The sequence below is a fragment of the Phascolarctos cinereus genome, unplaced genomic scaffold (genome assembly GCF_003287225.1).
Source record: "Phascolarctos cinereus isolate Bilbo 61053 unplaced genomic scaffold, phaCin_HiC Scaffold_4;HRSCAF=312, whole genome shotgun sequence".
NCBI lineage: Eukaryota > Metazoa > Chordata > Mammalia > Diprotodontia > Phascolarctidae > Phascolarctos > Phascolarctos cinereus.
In genome coordinates, this window is record NW_027555847.1 from 397,481,887 (window position 1) to 397,502,134 (window position 20,248).

The following is a 20,248-nucleotide window of genomic DNA, read 5'->3' on the forward strand; positions in this document are numbered from 1 at the left end:
TCATAGCCAGGGACTTCCGCTCTCTTTTCTAACCACTTTGTCAACTTCTTCAATTCTCATGACCTGCATTTTACTCCACCCGCAGATGGCCTTAAGTTTCACCATCGCTTATCCTTGTGCCACTTACGTGAGCTTGAACTCTCTCCTTTTAGACATAATATCATATCTTTTCATCTCTCCCCTTGCCTTACTCTTCCTAAGAATAGATTTTAATTCAACTTTTTTTTATGACTTCCAGTATTTCTTTTCTTATCTGTTCTCCCAATAAATCATCCCTTCTCTGGATAGATTCTCTTCTCTTTCAATTCAATGTAGCTGGTTAAATGGTTCACTAGAAAAGAGAGTAGAAAATAAATGGCATGTTTGAAACAAGATTTTATATTATCAGTGGGTTTTAATTACTTAGGTTATCTTTGTCCGATAATAACATGTGACCAGTACTTGGATATGTGCTGCAGACTCAAATACCATTTCCAAGAGTGACAGTGGAGCAAAAGTTTAGAACATTTAGTTATTTCAGTTCCTGAGGAGATAACAATACAATTACTCATAGCAACAATGAAAATAGCTAATATTTGTACAGAGCTTTTACATTTGGCAAAGTACTTTACAAATATTATCTCAGTATGTTTTTACAACAACCCTGGAAAGTGTTATTATCCCCATTTTACAGTAATGGAAACTGAGGCAAACAGAAGTTGTGGCTTGCCAAACATCTTACAGTAAATGCCTGAGGCTAGATTAGAACTTAGGTATTCCTGAAGACTGCACCTATCTCCTGAACCACCTAGTTGCCTCCAATCAACATGATTAAAACTTCAGTTGAGAATACACTCAAACTAGAAGCGTGTTCTTCAAGTCACCTCAAGGAGTAGAATTAGCTCAGAAAAAAAGCCAACATAATAATTAGCAGCTAATAAAGGGGAAAACATCTTAAAATCTGTTTTGAGGATGAAAGACCAGACAAGTAATGTAGATAAAGTCAAAGAAATTTGCCCTTTTAGGTCACACACTTCCAGAAGAGAATTACCTAACCCTTTTGCTAGATGACATAGGCATGGTCATTGAATATTCTTTGATTCTCCAGTAAGTGTGGGGTGCCATGTGGCACAATTATGGCAGCTTCTGCCCTTCAATGACTTAAGGTCTAAAGTTTCCCTCTGTACTTGCCACACTGACTTAGGAAAAGAACACAGTGAGGATAAGAATCCCTTTACCCTGTAATGAAGGCATCCCTTTAGGTAGTAATGTCTGCAGCTTTCAGCAAGTTGAGTTTATTAGACTTATAGAACATTCTAAGAGATATGCTATGGTATTCCTCTTTTCTCAGTCCTGGTTTGGCAACATCTGCATTCTTTCAGTTCTCCAGTGATTTAAAGGGGTATTATGACATTTTAAAAACTTTACAATAATAAATTTAAATTCATGATTTAAATCAAGCAGCACATTTTGGTTAAGCAGCCACTTTGTGCACAGCATTATCACTGAGAAGAGTTTACCAAATTCCACCCTAAAGCGAGTCCTCAAACTCTGGGATATAGACAGTGGCAATAGCTCATTAAATTGACTTAAAAATTTGTTTAATAGATGTCATATTACCAGGTCCCTTGTATTTATATGGGATAGGAATTGAGTCTGTCATTTTGCTGGCACAGATGAAGATGCTCTTTCTACCAATGTAAATCAGTACATTCTTTGCAATTTATAGTTTTACAGAACGGCTGAGAACTGAGAGGTTAGATGACTTGTTCAGAGTCACACAGCTAGTTAGAGGTGGAACCTGAATATAGGTGCTCTTGGTTTCAAGGTTAGCTAGTTATCTATTATACCATGCTACCTCTTTTTTTAATCTCTACTACTTTTTTTCAATCTTTAACATTTTTATTTAAAGTTTTAAGTTCCAAATTCCATCTCTCCTTCCTTCTTTTCCCTCCTCTCTTCCCTGAGCTGGCAAGCAATCAGATAGAGGTTATACATGTGCAATTATGTAAAACATTTCCATATTAGTAATTTTATACAAGAAGACTTTAATAGAAGAAAAGAAAGAAAGAAAGTGAAAAATAGCATGCTTTAGTCTGTATTCAAATAGTATCAGTTCTTTCTCTGAAGGTGGGTAGTATGCTTCCTCATAAGTCCTTTGGGATTGTCTTGGATCATTGTATTGCTGAGAATAGCTAAGTCATTCACAGTTCTTCATCGAACAATATCGCTATTACTGTGTACGACATTTTTCTAGTTCTGTTCACTAAACATCAGTTCATGTATGTTTTTCCAGGTTTTTCTGGAATCATCCTGCTTGTCGTTTCTTATGACATGATAATATTCTATTACAATCATATACCACAACTTGTTTATCCATCCCCCAATTGATAGGCCTCCCTTTGATTTCAATTCTTAACCATCACAAAGAGTTGCCATAAATATTTTTGTACAAATAAATGGTCCTTTTCCCCTTTTTTGGATATCTTTGGGATATAGACCTGCATGCTGTCTCTTTGATACATATATGGTACATGTAAAATTAACTTCAAAATTTCATGGCCTTATGAAGTCTAAGAATGCTAATGCCCAGCTACAAAAATGTTGACTCTGAGTTACATGCACATCTGATTTTTTTTTAAAACTCTTTGGACCAATGCAATCATCATCTAGGTCAGAAGGGTCAAATTCACAGCTTACAAATCTGTGATATTCTAAGTCAATATGCAGTCTGCAAGGATCCTCTTCTATTTGAGTTTGACACCGCTATCCTAGATGGCCTTCCAGCTGCCAGCTCTCTCCAATCTGAGCTGTCTGCTACATGATAGTAAGAAACAGAATCTCCAGGTGTTCTTTAAATCTTCTCACTGCTGCTTTCACATGCATAGAGATTCCAAATTGTTTCATATTAATTTCAAACTTCTAGTCCTGTAGTTCAAAGCCCTTCATCAAGTGGTCTATCACAGCTTAAGAATTAAAATGAAATTTTCCAAAATCCATTCCAAAATCATTCAGAAGGGGGAAAATTGTTGATGGCTATTGCCTGCACTTTTGAAGGTTGATTTTTTTTCTCTAAGATTTGTTATGAAAACATAATCACTATGCAAATACGGTACTCAGATATTAAAATAATCTAGATTCTTAATAACCACATTGAAATAAAAAGCATCTAGAAATTCTTTTCATGAATGTATTTAAAAGTAATTAAACTCATTACCAAGCCAAGGCTTAATACAGGTACCGTATTTGCATAACCACCTATTGTGTTTACATAGTCACTGAGTAGACTGTTAACTCTGGTTCTGCAATTTATTCAAAGCCTCAGTGTCCAGGGAATTGGGACCACTACAACAAACTTTTTTTAGCCTTTAAAAAAAATAAAATATCTCTTCTACCAAAATAGTCATTTGCTATATTTGCTGATACTGTGTAAAGATGGGCATATAGGATCACAGAATGTCAATCTAGAAGGGGTCTTAGAGATCATCTAGTCAAGCACATGGCCTGTAACATTCCCAAATGTAATCACAATCAGATTAAAATATAACTACAATACATTTAATTAACTAAATCAATAAAAAGGAGCATATTCACATGTGGGGTTTTCTAAATCTATATACAGTGCGGGGATCCTTATATATGGTTTCCTGGCCCCCATTTCTATTTGAGTTTGACATCTTGGATGTAGTCTATGACTTTCAGCTTATGGGTGAGGGAACTGGAGTTCAGAAGGATTAAATGACTTCCTTAATGCCATATAGTTGTAAGTTACAGAGCAGGGATCAGAACCCAGGTTTTCTAATTTCATTTCTCCACCAATTCCCAAACACTGAGATTTGTAGTTTCATGCATACATAGCGGTTAGGTATTCAATAACAAAAGTTTTGTCAAATTGTCTGAGACAGACTAAATATTCATCACTATATGAGACACTAGAAGTTTTAGATTAAAATGTGTATAGATAAAGAAGGAAGAATCAGAAAAAGTAATATTAGTTGGACAAAAGGCTAAAACATCAGATGGATCCCTGAAACTTAGGAACAAGACCCGGGGAGAGAAGATAAGTTAATAAGGAAATTCCAGCCATGAATGGAATGACCTGTTTTGAGGAAACCTTCTCAGAAATAATTCAACCTCTATTATGATTCAGAAAAAGTTTATAGATGAGATTAAGGTGCTCTTCTGGATATCATTATGATGTAGCCAATTCAAAATGCAATAAGTGGAAAGTAATCTATATATAAATAAAATATCATTTTGTTTTAAAAATCAATATCTTTTAAGTGAATATGAATCACCTTCCCAGAGCCTACTCATCACTAAGTGATTTGATAAAAGCATTTCTGAACTTGCAATTCTTAAATATGAGACCTTGTATCACATTGACCTTATCAGAGTAAAGCATCCTGTGTGGTCTGGCTTGACTCTGCTAACCAGCCTTACACCTTTTCCAACTATATTTAATAGAAATATTTTATATGAGTAATCAGAGGTGCATTTGGGTAGGGAAGCATCATGTATAGGGATTCAGTCACTACATGTAACTCAGGCTAGTTAGTGATCCAAGAGCTGCTAAAGGCAGGTTCAACTTGAACATCCAACTCACCCTTAATAACATTTTAAGTTCTTCTATCTTTAGCATTCCCACTACACAAGTATAAACTGTTGTTTCCTAAGGTTTCTACCATAACACGTCTTATATATCAGTGTTAAAGTCCAGAGAGAGCATTAAGACCATTTTTTAAAATGTGTGTATTGTAAGATAAAAAGTAGCAAAGACTTTTGAGAATATAAAAGAAACTTAAAAAAAACCCCTGTTTTTTTGAGGAAAAGTAGTATAAAAGAAGGGATAGGAATACTGCTCCCTGAATTGGATCAATGAAGTAATCATTAATTGAAGACTTACAAGGCAAGTACAGTGATAATAGAAAAATAAAAGTAACTACCTGACCGTGGTGAGTGAGGGGGCCCAGTTATCGTTGGACATTTGTTAGAACAGGAAAATTTTAGATTAGGAAAGAAGACATTTCTTTACCTGGCCTTTTGAAATACTTCAAATCAGCCCATGATAGCCCAGGGCAAATATTCCACAAGATGAATCTTGAGGTATTCCTGAAAGGTGTTAATCAGAGTCATGGGACATAGTTTATATAAGGTAATAAATAACAATAACAACAACAATGATGATAATTTTAATAATTGCTATGATTTGTCATGCTTTAAGATTTGCAAAATGTTTTTGATATGATGTTACATTTGATCTGTATAACCCTGTGAAATAGGTGTTATTTATTCTTATTTAACAGATGAAGAAACTGAGGCTGAGAGAGGTTAAAACAATTTACCCTAGTTCACATGGCCAGCAAATCTGAGACAACATTTGAACTTGAGTATTCTGGACTTCAAGTTCATTACTCTATCTAGGGGTGGGGAACCTATGGCCTCAAGGCCACATGTGGCCCTCTAGCTCCTGAAGTGCAGCCCTTTGAATGAATCCAAACCTCACAGAACAAATCCCCTTAATAAAAAGATTTGTTCTGTGAAACTTGGACTTGATCAAAAGCTGCACCCAAGGACCTTAGAAGGCCACATGCAGCCTTGAGGCCTCAGATTTCCCAATCCTGCTCCCCATGTGACTTAGGTCCCAAATAGAAGAAAGATACCCTGTCTGCAGAGAAAGAAGAGACCTCACTTAACGAGTGTAAAGTCTGAAAGAGAGAAAGAACAAACAAGGACACAAATGAAGGTGACAATGTTATCAATAAACTAAATGATAAGATGAAGATAAAAGAAGAAAATTTTTAAACGTGAAATGAATAGTAATTGTGGGCATAATAGAATAGTGATAGTAGTGCATGGAGGAGTAGAACTGGAAGGTTAAATTCTGAAAGACTATGATAAAGAAAATGGTATGCTTAATAGTACCATTGGAAAAAAGCAACATTTATCTTTGTTAAACCACGTGATGGAAATAACCTCTCAAACAGAGAGCAGAACAAAGGCTGGGATATAGTTAATAAAGATAAGGTAGCAAGATATCAAGAGAGGTACAGAATTGGGAAAAGGAAATACATACGGATAATGGAAAGAATCTACCACGTGACCTGATCTTTTCTTCAGAAATATACAATACAACAGGTATAAATGAATTGGATGATGAGAAAGGAATGTACATTGGTTGTCTAGGCAGGACTCCCATTATTCGTCCCAGGCTCAACCAACTTGCAGATAAGTACAGGTTCACATGTATTTTCTACTTGCCTATTCTACTGTAAGAAATGCATAGGAAATACTAGAAATAAAATCAGCATTGTTAACTAAATCATTTTTCTCTCCGAGTAAGCAGTTACAGGTTTTTTTTTTTTAAGACAAATCTGAGGATTGTTTTTTCCTCCTTTATTTGTGACTCAATGCCTAGGGACTATAAGGCATTTTTTCATTGTTGTTATTTTCCTTTTTAAATGTTTGATTTATGTTCTTTTTGTTTTGAATCCCTCATTCTTCTCAATCATACTCTCTCCCCCAAAAGAATAATTTCTTGTAACATGTATATGTATTTGAGCAAAAGAAATAAGAATAATAGTCATGATGGTGAATGTCTCATTCCACATCTATACTTCATCACCTCTCTGACAAAAGATGGAATGCATACTTGATCATCAGCTCTCCGCCATCACAATTAGACACTTTACTGATTAGACTTCTGAAATTTTCATTGTTGTTTTCTTTCATATTATTATAATGATTGTACATAATGTTTTTTTCTTGAGCTATTTTTATACCTTAATTTTAGTTCATTCAAGTTATAGGGTAGTTGTTTTAAGACTGTCTGCTCTCAAAATCTTTGAAATACCTATAACATTTGTTATGTTGACAGTATAAGGAACAACAATTTGAAGTTTAAATACTTTGAGATATTTTGGTGAAAGGATTTTCAAAATAATAGAATGATATTATATTTTCCAAGATTTTAAAAAGCTTAGATTTAATTCTGAATTTTTCCCTTTGTAAAATCTAAACCTTGGTAAATTTTTTTTTAAAATTACTTGTGGCTCTTTTGATTTACCCACATTCAAAACTCCCCCACCACCAATTTAATAGTGTTTTTTCAGTCTTGCAAAACTCTCAAATGGATGAATAGGTTTTGCTGCAACTTTCCAAACAAACTTACCTTTGCATTCAAGTAATTACGGAAAATTTCAATCTCACACATATCTTTTGGAAAATCAGAGTCAAGTGAAAACATGGTTCATAATGGAGCCTGAATGTACATGACTACTGTACAGAGCTTGCCACTATAGATTCTGTAATGTATAAGCATAAGGGCTAATTTCACAGCTGGTGTGTTTTCTGCTGACCTGAAACTGAAGTTGAGGGAAAGTTTGTTGAGCAAAGAACATCAAAGACATTTAGCTAAAATGGTGTGCATGGACTGGTAGATGAAATTCTCTGGACTGGAACCTAGAAATTCTCTTTAGAGTTATGAGCATAAAGAGCCAGATTTGGTAAGGCAGAAGAAAAATCAGTGCAGATCAGCACAGCAAAAGTATTTCCTTAAAGCATATTCCCCCCTCCCCATCCATCATTCTTCACTTAGAGTTGGCATTTTATACATTAAACTGAGTTGGATTGGTTTCCTAGCTCAAATAATTTGCTATGGAAAATTCACTTCAGCAATCCATATTCCTCAAAGGTACATCCTTTCATCAGTGTGAAAGTTGGCTTTTGCTCAGTGGGTGTTAGAAAAGGAGAAAAACAACCACTTCAATCATGCACAATACTCTTTGTGTGTTTTCCATTCTGTTTTTCTCTAAATGAAGATCTGAATTTTTCACTCCTCTACCCAATAAACTCTAGTCACTCATTCCTCATATAAACTCCTGTTTGGCTTTTAAAAATCCATCATAACCTGGCCTCAGGTTACCTTTCCACACTTATTATTTATATATCGTACTGTATAATTTAGCCACCTAGCTTTATTGCTGTTTCTCTCACAGTCCTCCATCTCATGTCTCTGTTCCTTTGCCTTGGTTGTCCCCCATTTCTTGAATATACTCCATCTCCCCCTTTGCCTCATACATCCATTACTTCCTTCAAGATTCAGTTTAAACTTCATCTTTTATATGAAGCTTTCCCAATGTTTTTGGCTGCTAGAACTCCCCCTCCCCAAAATTCATTTCAGTGATAGGCATATATGCAGCTAGATGGTGCAGTGGATAGAGTGTTAGACCTGGAGTCAGGAAGACTCATCTTCCTGATTTCAAATCTGTTCTCAGACACTTACTAGCTATGTGACCCTGGGCAAGTCATGTAGTCCTGTTTGCCTCAATTTCCTCAACTGTAAAATGAGCTGAAGAAGGAAATGGCAAACTTTAGTATTTTTGCCAAGAAAATCCCAAAGGAGTCACAGTCAGACACAAGTGAAAAATGAACAACAGCTTGAGAGCCAGTCTTGAAGCTAAGAAGAACTGAGTTCAGGTCTCACCACTGATACCCACTGTCTGCACCACTCTGGTCAAGTCATTCAATTTTTTAGCATTCTAAGCACTTTTCTAAGACCTTGCAGAGAAAGTGTCAATGTGCTTAGATGATACAAATTACAGATTCAATACCTAACCCTATTTGTACTTACATATGTGCATGTGGTCTCCTCAGTAGAATACAGTCTCCTTCAGGGCAAAGACTGCTATATTTTTGTCTTGGTAAGCTTAGCATCTATCACTATCACATGGTAGACACTTCATAAATGCTTGTTGATTGATTGTGGGGTTTCTGAAAACTAATACGGGAATGTGATAACATACCTTTGTCTAAAAGCAAAAATGCCAGCAGTTTGGGTGCTTCAAATAGTAAGCCTATTTAATACCCCAAGACCAACTTAAGAACTTATGCTTTACCCAGAGATTATGGAAAGAGGAAGAGAAATGGAAAGCTACCTAATAGGAAGCTACTCGTGTAAAGGCTAGAGTCAACTGGAAGGCCAAAAAAGTAGAAGGGACTGTGACAGAATGTCTCTTGAGGGGAATCTGCTAATCCCTAATGGGAAATGGACTTGTCAATTGGGAAAACTAGGAGGTAGGGAGTGAGAGCTGTTTTGGTATGTAAACAGAGAGATTTTAGAGACCTCTATGAATCAGTTTGGAAATGCAGTGACTAATGCTTTTGAATCCTCACATAATGCCAAATATTGAATAAGCTGAACAGGTTTTAATGGAAATGAACTCCACAGGTTATGATGTGGAACGAATTGAATTAGACAAAGATTTCAAGGGTACTAGCCAGTATTTGGGCAAATTGTAAGTAGCACATTTGTCATTCATTCATTCATTCATTCATTCATTCACTCATTCATTCAATAAGTATTTATTAACTATAGATAACCACATGTAATAGATATAGAAACACATTAATCTCATGACATTGTAGTCCATCATGTTCATAGTAATGTATAGGACAACTTTTAATTCAGGAAAGAGATCTTCTCTTTCTTCATAAAATCACACATTTAAAAAAATCATAATTATTATTAATAAATTTTATAAATGTTTTGATCCCCACCTTGATAAGAAAATGGAGATGAAAACAAGCAATATAGGTTGCCCAAGGGGGTCATTCAACTAAGAAGCGAGGAAGTCAGTATTTGAATTTCAGTCTCCTGATTAAAAGGTCATTACTCTTTCTTACTATACTATTCTATCTCTCTAAATCAATATTTCTTCTGTGTCCTTATAGTATTCAATACCTGTGCTCTTCATACTGTATGGACTCAAAACATGTTGTTTCTTCTGGCTAGAAGCTGAAAGTCAGGTTGCAGAATGTAACCCTTAGCTCAAGGGGCCAATTGTAAGGGACTCTCTCCTCATTGATGGAGACTTATTATAACTCAATGTTCCATGCCCGTGTGAAGGTAGAATTGGAGGGAGCAGGAGAGGAGGAAGATTTGGAATTTTCTGGCTTCCAGAATCAACAGAGAATATGTGTAATTCCATCCTATTTTTAGGTTTTGAAGGGAGAGAAAGACTCGAGGAAGGCAAGCCATTATTCCTAGAGCTTCTTAAAATGTTTCTCTTCTTTCCTTCATGGGCCTAGTTCAGGTGCTACTTAGACAAAAACATTTCTTATCCTCCTGTCAAAAATGATCTTTTCCTTCTCAGCATTTTTTATAACACTATAAACCTTCCTTTGCCTTTACCACGCTCTATCTTCTTTTATTCTTATTTGGGTACAACATTCTCCCATTAATCATAACCTTCTTGAGGATGGAGACCACATTGTTTTTAATCTTCATATCCTCAAGGCCTGGCACAATGCCTTGAACTTAGTAGGCACTTATTAAGTGTGAATCAATTTAAATTGATTTGATAGTTTAGTGGTTTTAAAGAAGGGCAAGTCAGCCACAGAACTGAGACTTGATCCCAAGTTTCCTGACATATAGTTGAGTGTTTTTGATTTCTTTAATATAAACTTAACCAACATGAATTTTAGGACATAAAGAGGAATGGAAAAGCAGATTATACACTAAACTGTGGGTTTTGTTTAGGTACAGTTTTCTTAAGGTTACATAGTAACCAAACTCCCCTCCCATACTTCTTACCACTCTATTTTGCATATTTTAAAAAAATTCTTCATTGATGATCTTTTAATTTAGTGTTTTCATTAATTACTATCACTTTCCACAATTCCACTCATTGTTCCTCCTCCAAATAGCCCTTCCATTGAGGTCTTAAAGTACATTTTGTTCTACACCTCTAGTCCATCACCTCTGTTCCAGGAGGTAGGAAACATAATTCATCATGAGTCTCCTGAACTCATAATTGGTAACAGCATTGATCAGAGTTCTTAAATCTTTCAAAATTATAGTCCTTTACATTATTTTTCAAGATTGATACTTCCAAATTTTCCCTCATTGCCCTGAGAAATGTACAGTGGATTGACTCAAATTTCACAATATAGTCCCTTCCCCGCTTTTGGTTGTTTTTCTTCAAAGGAAATATTATTAGAATACATTTTTCTTTTGATATAATTAGCCTGACTCTTTTTCCCAAATCCTCACTTCTCACCACATTCAACTCCAGCAATAATGTTACAGATAGCATTGCAGTTAAAAGAAAAGACAGTCTTAGGCAACAAACAATGTGACTTACCTGACTATTCCCATGTGGTCCAACTTCCAGTTGAGCTTGGCAACTAGTCCAGCTAAGGCTTCTAGCCAGTTTCAATAGTATGGTCTCTAGTCTTTTCCTCATTTTTCTTTTTGTTGGAATGGGTCGTGTTTAATTCTCTTACTGACAGTGACAGAAGGACAAGAACAACTTTAAGCAGGAACTGGACACAAAAGAGCTGCCTGAATTCAGTAAACACTAGAATCCTAAGAGTGAAGAGTGAGAATGAGAAGGTTTGAACCAAATTATACTCCGGATTTTTTTTTCTGCCACATTTCCCCCCACCCACTCCTAGCAGGGGCCCTCACGTAGGGCATGTGACTGATTACCATTTTTACAGCTGACACGATGGAAGTTACAAAGGGTGTCCTATATCTCATTTGATTTCAACTTGGATCTTTCTAATGAAAAAGCCAATGGCAGAATCACATTTTCTTCTGATTTCACTAAGGATTTAGATGTTTTTCATCCTTTTTCTTCCAGTTACTATTACAAAAATCTTAGCAAAATCTATCAAAATTTTCCTCCTGGTTAGATTGAATGGAAAATTTTTCAGTATGACTTTTATTTGGTGTTATCCATCTACCATCTTACTCCTCTCTGATCTGCCTCTACTTCATATTCACCCTAAATTTAAATGGATTGAACCATTATTTACCTCTTTCGCAGTTTAATGCTGCAATGGTCTTAATTCTTAGAGGTAATCAAATCTGATTCTTTTTTTTTTCTCCACTGTTACCTGTCCTCTATTATCCATTAATCTTTACTTTTAACATATCCTTGCATTATGCCTCCTCATGTGCAATTTTGATCTCAAGTACATCCTTCTCTTCTCCTTTATCATAGTCAAAAATATCATCTTTCCCAATAATTCAGGTTCTGGGCCCTAATCTCATTCCGCTTGTTACAGCTAGGCCATGAATTTTCTCTTCATCTAGAAAATTTCTCCCATGGTTTTTGCAAACTTATTCTCTGTATTTTCTGCTCCCAGCCATTCAGCTTCATTGAAATGATCTTCCTTCCCCACCATTCTAATGAGTTTTTTTTTCTTACCCAGATCTGTATTTTAATTGGTATAAGGAACTCCCACAGAGGATAGACCTTTTTACCAATAGTGACAACTGTCCTTCAATTTAGATCTTAAGGCATTGTCTGAAGTATTGAAAAGTTAAATGATTTGCTCAAAGTTACATTAACTGGATATGGCAGAAAGCAAGACTTGAAAGAAGGTTTTGTTTTTTTTTTCCTTCAAGGCCAGCTCTCTATCCACTTGACCACATTTGCCTCTGCTACACTGTCTCCCTTATTCTAACACTTCCCTTTCCTAAAAACATGCATTAATTATGTGTTCCTCAATGAGTTCCGCATTATCTTTATTTATCATGTAAGGGGAGTGGCATGCATGGTGTTCTGTAGATGAAGGTTATGTGGGTCTGTCTACATGTGGTTCATAGGGAGACAAGAATAGAGAGCTCTGGCTTCACTATCACCCACCTTTCTCCAAGGAAGGGAATCAGAGGATGGGCCCAGTGCTTTCTCACTTTCCTCAGAGAAAGGGGATAGAATTATATCTCTCTGCTCCATTGTTAGCCTGGGGGAAGCAATTTTTAGGTTCAAGTTAAACTCCTTATCACTATTCCTTAATAAGAATAGGGGGCACCAAGCTATATTTCTAAGTTTTGATTCCCTTCCTACCAAATGACAATTTCTCAATGAACATATATAACCAATAGCAAAGAACCTTACTCATCCAAGTCAATAACAAAGCGTTAATCAGTAAAAGTATACAGATGAATAAATATACACTGGGTAATACAAATTAAATGATCTCTCCCTTTGAAAACAATGAGAGAGGGAGGGAGGGAGGGAGCGAGAGAGAGAGAGAGAGAGAGAGAGAGAGAGAGAGAGAGAGAGAGAGAGAGAGAGAGAGAGAGAAGGAGAAGGTAAGGCAGAGCTCTGTGGCATGGTAGATAAAGCACCAGACCTAGAGTCAGGAGCACCTGAGTTCAAATCTAGCCTCAGATACTTATTAGGTATGTGATCCTGGGCAAGTCACTTAACCCTGATTGCTTCCCCCTCCCTCCACCAAAAAAAAAAAGTAAAGGTAATGATATAGTACTTTAAGGTTACCAAAGAACTTCACATATGTTATTTCATTTGAGCCTTATAACAACCTCATGAACTAGGTGCTAGTATTAACCCTATTTTACAGACAAAGAAACTGAGACGGAGAGTGGTTAAGTAACTTGCCCAGGGTCACATAGATAATTAGTATCTGAGGAAACATTCCAGCTCAGGTCTTCCTTACTCCAACTCCGATATGTTAGTCACTCTGATGTCTAGGGTGAGGAGATAATAAATTTCTGGCATGGTAATGATGTTCATGAATCCAGAGAAGTGGGTGACTGAAGGATAAGATAAGAAAACAAATAATAGTACAGTTTGGCGTGTAGAACACATGAAGAATAAAATAAAATATATGTTTGGAAATACAAGTTAGAGCCAGAATGCCAATCTAAGGATAAAAACAAAAATAACTCTTTAGATCAATGATCTCCAAAGAGAGAATATGATGCCTTGAGGGGTAATGGTCTTACCACAGAGAAATTTGATCCAGGGAGTATGTGATCAAGCATATGAAGAATGAGAAGACAGGGCAAATCCTATTATCCTTGGAAGCTACCACATATAAAATCAGTAACAACTGCTTGGCCCAAGAGGCTAGGGCACAAAATGGTACCAGGAAAGGCCACTGTAGGGTTAAAAAACTTCCGTAACCTGCCCCAAATCTTCAAATAATACAGCAAGACCCTTTTCTATGTTTACAATCAGTTCAATATTAGCATTGCTGCTAGCTACAAAAGTCAACATCAATGAGAATCAATTAAATTAAATCAAGAGATTGAATTGACACTTTTGTTTTTTGAAAGTTAAATTTTGCTTCCCTGATATATTGTAAGTGAAAAGTCATTAGGAAATCAGGCCTTTAAGCAGGTATAGGGGCAAAGGTGTCATTTTAAGGCTGACCTGCAAAATTTCTCACTGTGGCTTGTACCAGATTAAAATGTAATTGGAAGGGTAGCTAGGTGGCACAGTACATAGAGAACTGTCCTGGAGTCAGGAGGACCTGAGTTCAAAACCAGCTTTAGACATTTGATACTTACTAGATGTGTTACCCTGGGCAAATCACTTAACTCTGATTGCCTCAAAAAAAAATGCAATTGAGAAATGTTTAACAAAATAAGCAAAAATACAATACAACATAGATAATGGTAATTAGGAGTTTTCTAAGTCAATATGCAACCCCCAGGGACTTACTTCTATTTGAGTCTTACACCACTGCTCTGGAATATTATCATTGACTGCTTTAATAACAGACACTAATAGTGTTCAATACTTGGTAGAGTTTTGTAGAAGAATCTCTTCAAATCATCTGCCGTGATGAGCCCCTTCCTGTAGCAGGGACAGTGCCCATACCTGACTCCCCATGCCTAGGCTGACACAAAACTTAGATTTTAATAAATGACATGACTTATCCAAGCTCACATAGGGAGTAATTAGCAGAGCTAAAATTTGAACCTAGGGTTGCTGGCGTCAGATCTGACTCTCTCGTAGCAACACTGCAGCCATCTCCATTTTGTTATGTTCCATTTCCAGCTTTGGGTAGATCACTTTACTAATCAGTGCTTCATTTTGATTGTATATGAAACAAATAGAATACAACTTACAACCCCCAAAGTTAATTAACCTTTTTAGACTCAGAGATATTAAAAATATTAATATGAAGTTGCAGAGGAAAGATGGATTTAAATGAACTATTGGAGCAGATGGATGCTAGAACAAAATTACTGATAGATACTGCAAAATGTCCTTCTTGGGAAATTTAAAAGAATAGGATCAATATTAACTTGCTTAGAGTAATCCTTCCGTGTTGGGGGCCAAGGGATGCACCAGATGACCTGACAGTACTTATTCACCCTTATAAGTTGCTGATGGGTATATCTATATATCTATGTATAGCTATACATCGGTATATCTATATATCTATGTATAGCTATACATCTATCTATATCCATATCTATATCTATATCTATATCTATATCTATATCTATATCTATATCTATATCTATATCTATATCTATATCTATATCTATATCTATATCTATATCTATATCTTATCTATATCTACATCTATATCTACATCTATATCTACATCTATATCTACATCTATATCTATATCTATATCTATATCTATATCTATATCTATATCTATATCTATATCATCTATATCTTTATCTATATATATGCACCCACACATATACACACACACATATATATACACGTATATATACACGTATATATATATGCACACATACATATATATGCACACACACATATACACATATTTGTATAGATATATGTATATATGTGACCACTATAATGACTGTATATGTATACATACATGCACACATACACATATAGCATGTATATGTGTATGTATGCACACACACCCACACACACACACCCACCCACCCACACACCACTATATATATGCTTTGGTTAACAAATGGTCCAGCTAGGTGGTACAATGTATAGAACAGAAGTCCATGAAGACCCGCATTCAAATTTGGCTTTGGACACTTTCCACGTAATCCAGGGCAAGTCATTTAACCTTTGTCTGCCTGCCTTAGTTTGCCATTCATAAAATGGGGATAATAACATCATTCACCTCCCAGGGTTGCTGTGATAGATCAAATAAGAGAATATTTGTACCACCCTGCAAAACTTAAAGTGTTATAGAAATGCTAGTTGTTATCATAATTAACAACCATATTCTGGTTAAGGTCCCCAGGAGAGGAAGAACAAGAGGCAGTGTCTTATAGTGACAGTAATAGTGGGTTTGAAGTGAAGAAGGCATCCCTTTGAATCCCTACTCTGTTACTTCCCACCTGGGTGACTGAGTAATTCATTTAACCTCTTGGCCCCTCAGCTCCTCATTTGTAAAATGAAAGGTTTAGACTAGTCAGTCTCCAAGGGCTCTGAGGGCTATAAATCTATGATCCTATATACAACAGTAATACTGGCCTTTCTATAGTGAGTGCTCTGAGGTTACCAAGTACTCGGTATACATTATATCATTTGATCCTCAAAAAAATCCTTTGAGACAGGCATAGCAAATATTATAATCTACATTTTGTAGATAAGGAAACCACACGTGAGAGAGATTAAGCAGTGGACCATATGACCTCTAATGTCCCTTTCAAATATATCATTCTGTGGTTAAATAAGTAGCCCAAGGTTATATAACTAGTAGGAGGCAGAAAAAGGGCTCAAACCCAGAGGACAGAAGTCTGACTTGAAGACAAATGCGAACTAATGATACCAGTCTCCCTTTTACAACAGGCCTTGTGGTTTAAGGTAAAGTGCGCTAAACTCAAAATCAAAAGCTTCACATCTGAGATCGGCTTCCAGCCTTTATTAGAAGCTGTCATTTGATTGCTCAGTCTTGGTTTCTTTGCCAATAAAATGGGAATAGTAATACTTTCACTACTCACCCCACAAGGTTGTTTTGAATAAAGTCCTTGATAATGATAGGATGTTTCAGGAGTCTTAGTATATTTTTAAGATTCAATAGTTTGTAATTGCACTTTTGAGACATCCTCTATTAAATTGCTATAGAACTACGAAGTATTATTATTACATCATTCTAGGCATTTGGATAGAACACTAGACTTTTATGCCTGAATTTGAATCCTGAGTCAAGTACTTAGTAGTTGTAGGGCTTGGACAAGGCATCTTCCAGCTCAGAGGCCCAGTTTCCTCATCTCTAAAATGTGGTTAATATTGAATAATGCTGGGTCCCCACAAGGCTGTTTGTGAGGAAGACTAATTATAAATCTTAAAGCACTATACAGATGTGAGTTAGCAGTGTAATATTTCCATTATTAAGTGTTTTTCTATTTAACTTTAGAGCATTTTTGAGACATATTAAGGGTTATTGATTTGTTTAAGGTCCTTAGTGCCTAAAAGTATATTTTTCTGAACCTGACTAGCCCAATTATGAAATGAAATATGATTTCATGCACTAATAGAACCTACTCTAGGCAAAAATCCTCATTCAAAACAATTAGACTTCAGTACAGAAAGCTGAGCAAAAGGATTATGTGTTTTATAATGCTGTAACCTTTGGCTAGTGTTCAGACTTTAGTCATAACAGATATGAGAATTTTTTCCCCCAGTTACTGAGATCATAGGATTCAGGGGTAGAAGGGACTTTCAAGATTGTCCAATTCAAACTTTCATTTTACTGGGGGTGGAGGTGGACTGAGGCCCACAGAGATTAAATGATTTACCCAAGGTCACACAGCAAACTGCAAACCAAGGGCCTCTGACTCCCAGTTTTTCCCTAATGTACAAGTAGGATACTTTCCTTGAATCTCAGCAAAAGAAACCTAAGCCACAACTTTTTACTCAACTCTTCTGCCAGTCCTTGAAGTGTCAGCAGATAAGATCAGAAAGTTAAACAGCGATGGGTCTGAGGAATTAACTATATTTGAAGGACATTCAGTTGTTTTTTTTGGTCCCTCTGCATGTTGTCGCTGCTGCTATAAGCAGGGTCACTGGGTACTGTCCAGCCCAACAAGGATTGAGGAGCAACAGGATGCCACTGGTGGCTGCCAATTTGAGAAAAACAGATGTCTTCTCAAATGGACTCTCACTAGACTCCACTGTGTCTCCTTTGCTCTTTGCCCCCTCCGTCCCATAAATAAAAATATTTAAAGAGACACTGGCAGTTTATAACTCAATGTAGTTTAGTTTTTTTTGCTAATGAAAAAATCATAATTACATTTGGAGAAGGTTTTCTCAAGATCAGCTCAAGCATTACCTCTTACATAAGGCCTTTCCTCATCCCCCCAATTATTACTGACTCTCCCCCTTCAAATTATACTTTGTATTTACTTTGTATAAATTTCGTATGTACATGCATATGTATATATACATATACATATATGTGTGCGCATATATATATGTATATGTTAGTTTTCTTGATACAATGCAAGCTCCTAGAGGCCAGGGAATATTTAGTTTGTTTGTTTTTTTGCATTATCAGTACCCAGCCCAGTGCCTGACATACCGTTGGTGTTTAATTGATGCTTGTTGATTGGCTTATTTGAAGAGATCAAATAATTGTCAGATCAGATTCCTGTCAAGGCCTCTCTAAGACCCAAAATAAGGGAATATATATACTCACTAGTGAAGCCAATAATTTGTGATTTGAATCTCCAAGGAATATAATTTGTACAAGAAAAGAGCCAGCATGGTCATAGGCAAAGCCAAATTCCATGTTTGAATAGCTTTGAAAAGTTATTTGTCATCATTTAATAATGTGTTATAGGCAGGATTCCTGTGGCCTTATCCAAATGCCTTGCAGTCTACCTCTCGAGAAGGGCTCAAAATTTAGTGGAGCTTAGAGAGGTTCAGGATTCTTGGCTCACTAAAAAGGCAGATGCAGTTCAGCTACTCTGATGGTTTCTATGATGCCTTGGAGGCTATTTACAGGCCAAAGACCTGTGGTGTATTTCAACTCTTCAGTGCTGATGGACCCACACTGATCAATTATAAGGACATGATCCTTGAGAAAAGGGCTGGACAGACCATCATCACTGAATGCCGAAGCCATTGACTGTATACCTCAGATTGAAGTCAATTCCTCTCTAGCTGAACTTCCAACTGAAGAGGAGGTTTTGAATGGCATTAGGCTCCTCTTCTGTGGCAAAGTACTTGGTACTGATTCCATTCCAGCAGAGATCTACAAGTCAGAGAGTCTACCCCTCATATAAAAGTTGACTAAATCTTCCAGGTTTATATGGCAAGAGGAGGTTATCCCTGAAGGTGATCAAGAATGCTTCCATTTTCCCATATCTATAAAGGAAAAGCAAATTGGTTGTCCTGTGACCCTGTGAAAATCATGGGAGGGGTCTTTCTCTTAGTCCTTGATGGTAAGATTCTTGTCAAAGTACTCCTTAAGAGGCTAATCCTTCACCTGGAAGGTGATCATCTACCCAAGAGTCAATGTGGCTTCAGAAAGAGCTGAGGAATGTTTGACATGGTATTTGCTGCCTGACAACTTCAGCAGAAATGCCAGGAGAAGAATAGAGATCTGTACACAACACTTCTTGATTTGACCAAGGCCTTTGATACTATCAGTCATGAAATCTTGTGGAAGATCTTGGCAAAATTTGGTTGCTTGTAGAAGTTCATGAGTATTGTACATCAGTTTCATGAATGCATACTTGTACAAGTTCTGGATAATGGATGATGCTGTCTTAGTTTTCCAGTTACCAAAGGAGGGAAGCAGGGCTATGTATTTTCTCCCATACTTTTTAGCATGATGTTTTCAGTGATGTTGTCAGACACCTTTAAGAAGGACAAAAACCATCAAGGTCAGCTACTGCGCTGATAGTAAATTAGACTAAATAAATAAATAAGATAGACTAAAGCAAAAGGAGAGTTGGTGTGTGACTTTTTGTTTGCAGGTGGTTGTGCACTCGGTGTAGGGCTGAAAGGTTTTATAGCTATGTCTCAGTAAGGATACTATTTGTATCCAATGAGCAGAATTGTAGAATCTTTGGTTTGGAAGGGATCCGAGGATTAAAGGATGATCCATGAGGATCCAAGAAGGGAGAAGATTTTTCCTTGGGAAGGATGGGGATCTGACAAAAGACAACAGAGAGAGGGCAGAATTGTTCCAGTTTTGTGACAGTTTTTTTTTTTTTGCAAAAGACAATGACTTTTACACTGGGAATTACAGTAAGAACAAAAATACTAAAAAAAAAGCCATTTCAGAATTATAAGACAAATGATAGAGTGGAAAATATTTTCATCAAATATCACTGATAAAAGTTTAACAAAAATATACAGAGAATGTACACAAATATATAAGCCAGAGCCATACACTAATAATTATATGAACAGTTTTCAAAAGAGTGCAAGCTATGTAACTGCATGAAAACATGCTCTACCTAATAATAATAAGTGAAGTACAAAGTGAAACCACTCTGAGATTTTACCTTATATTATCACACTAGCAAAAATGACAAAAGATG

At 36.3% G+C, this 20,248-nt stretch overlaps 1 long non-coding RNA gene across 1 annotated transcript; it reads right to left on the reverse strand.

Annotated features, from left to right (window-relative positions):
* Positions 1 to 324: 324 nt before the first annotated feature.
* LOC110201206 (uncharacterized) lies at positions 325 to 12,713 on the reverse strand. The gene is made up of 4 exons (XR_002322424.2): positions 12,636 to 12,713; positions 11,124 to 11,264; positions 5,015 to 5,091; positions 325 to 523 (listed from the first exon to the last, which is right to left on the reverse strand). It is a non-coding gene; the product is annotated as an uncharacterized LOC110201206 (long non-coding RNA).
* Between the last annotated feature and the right edge of the window lie 7,535 nt (positions 12,714 to 20,248).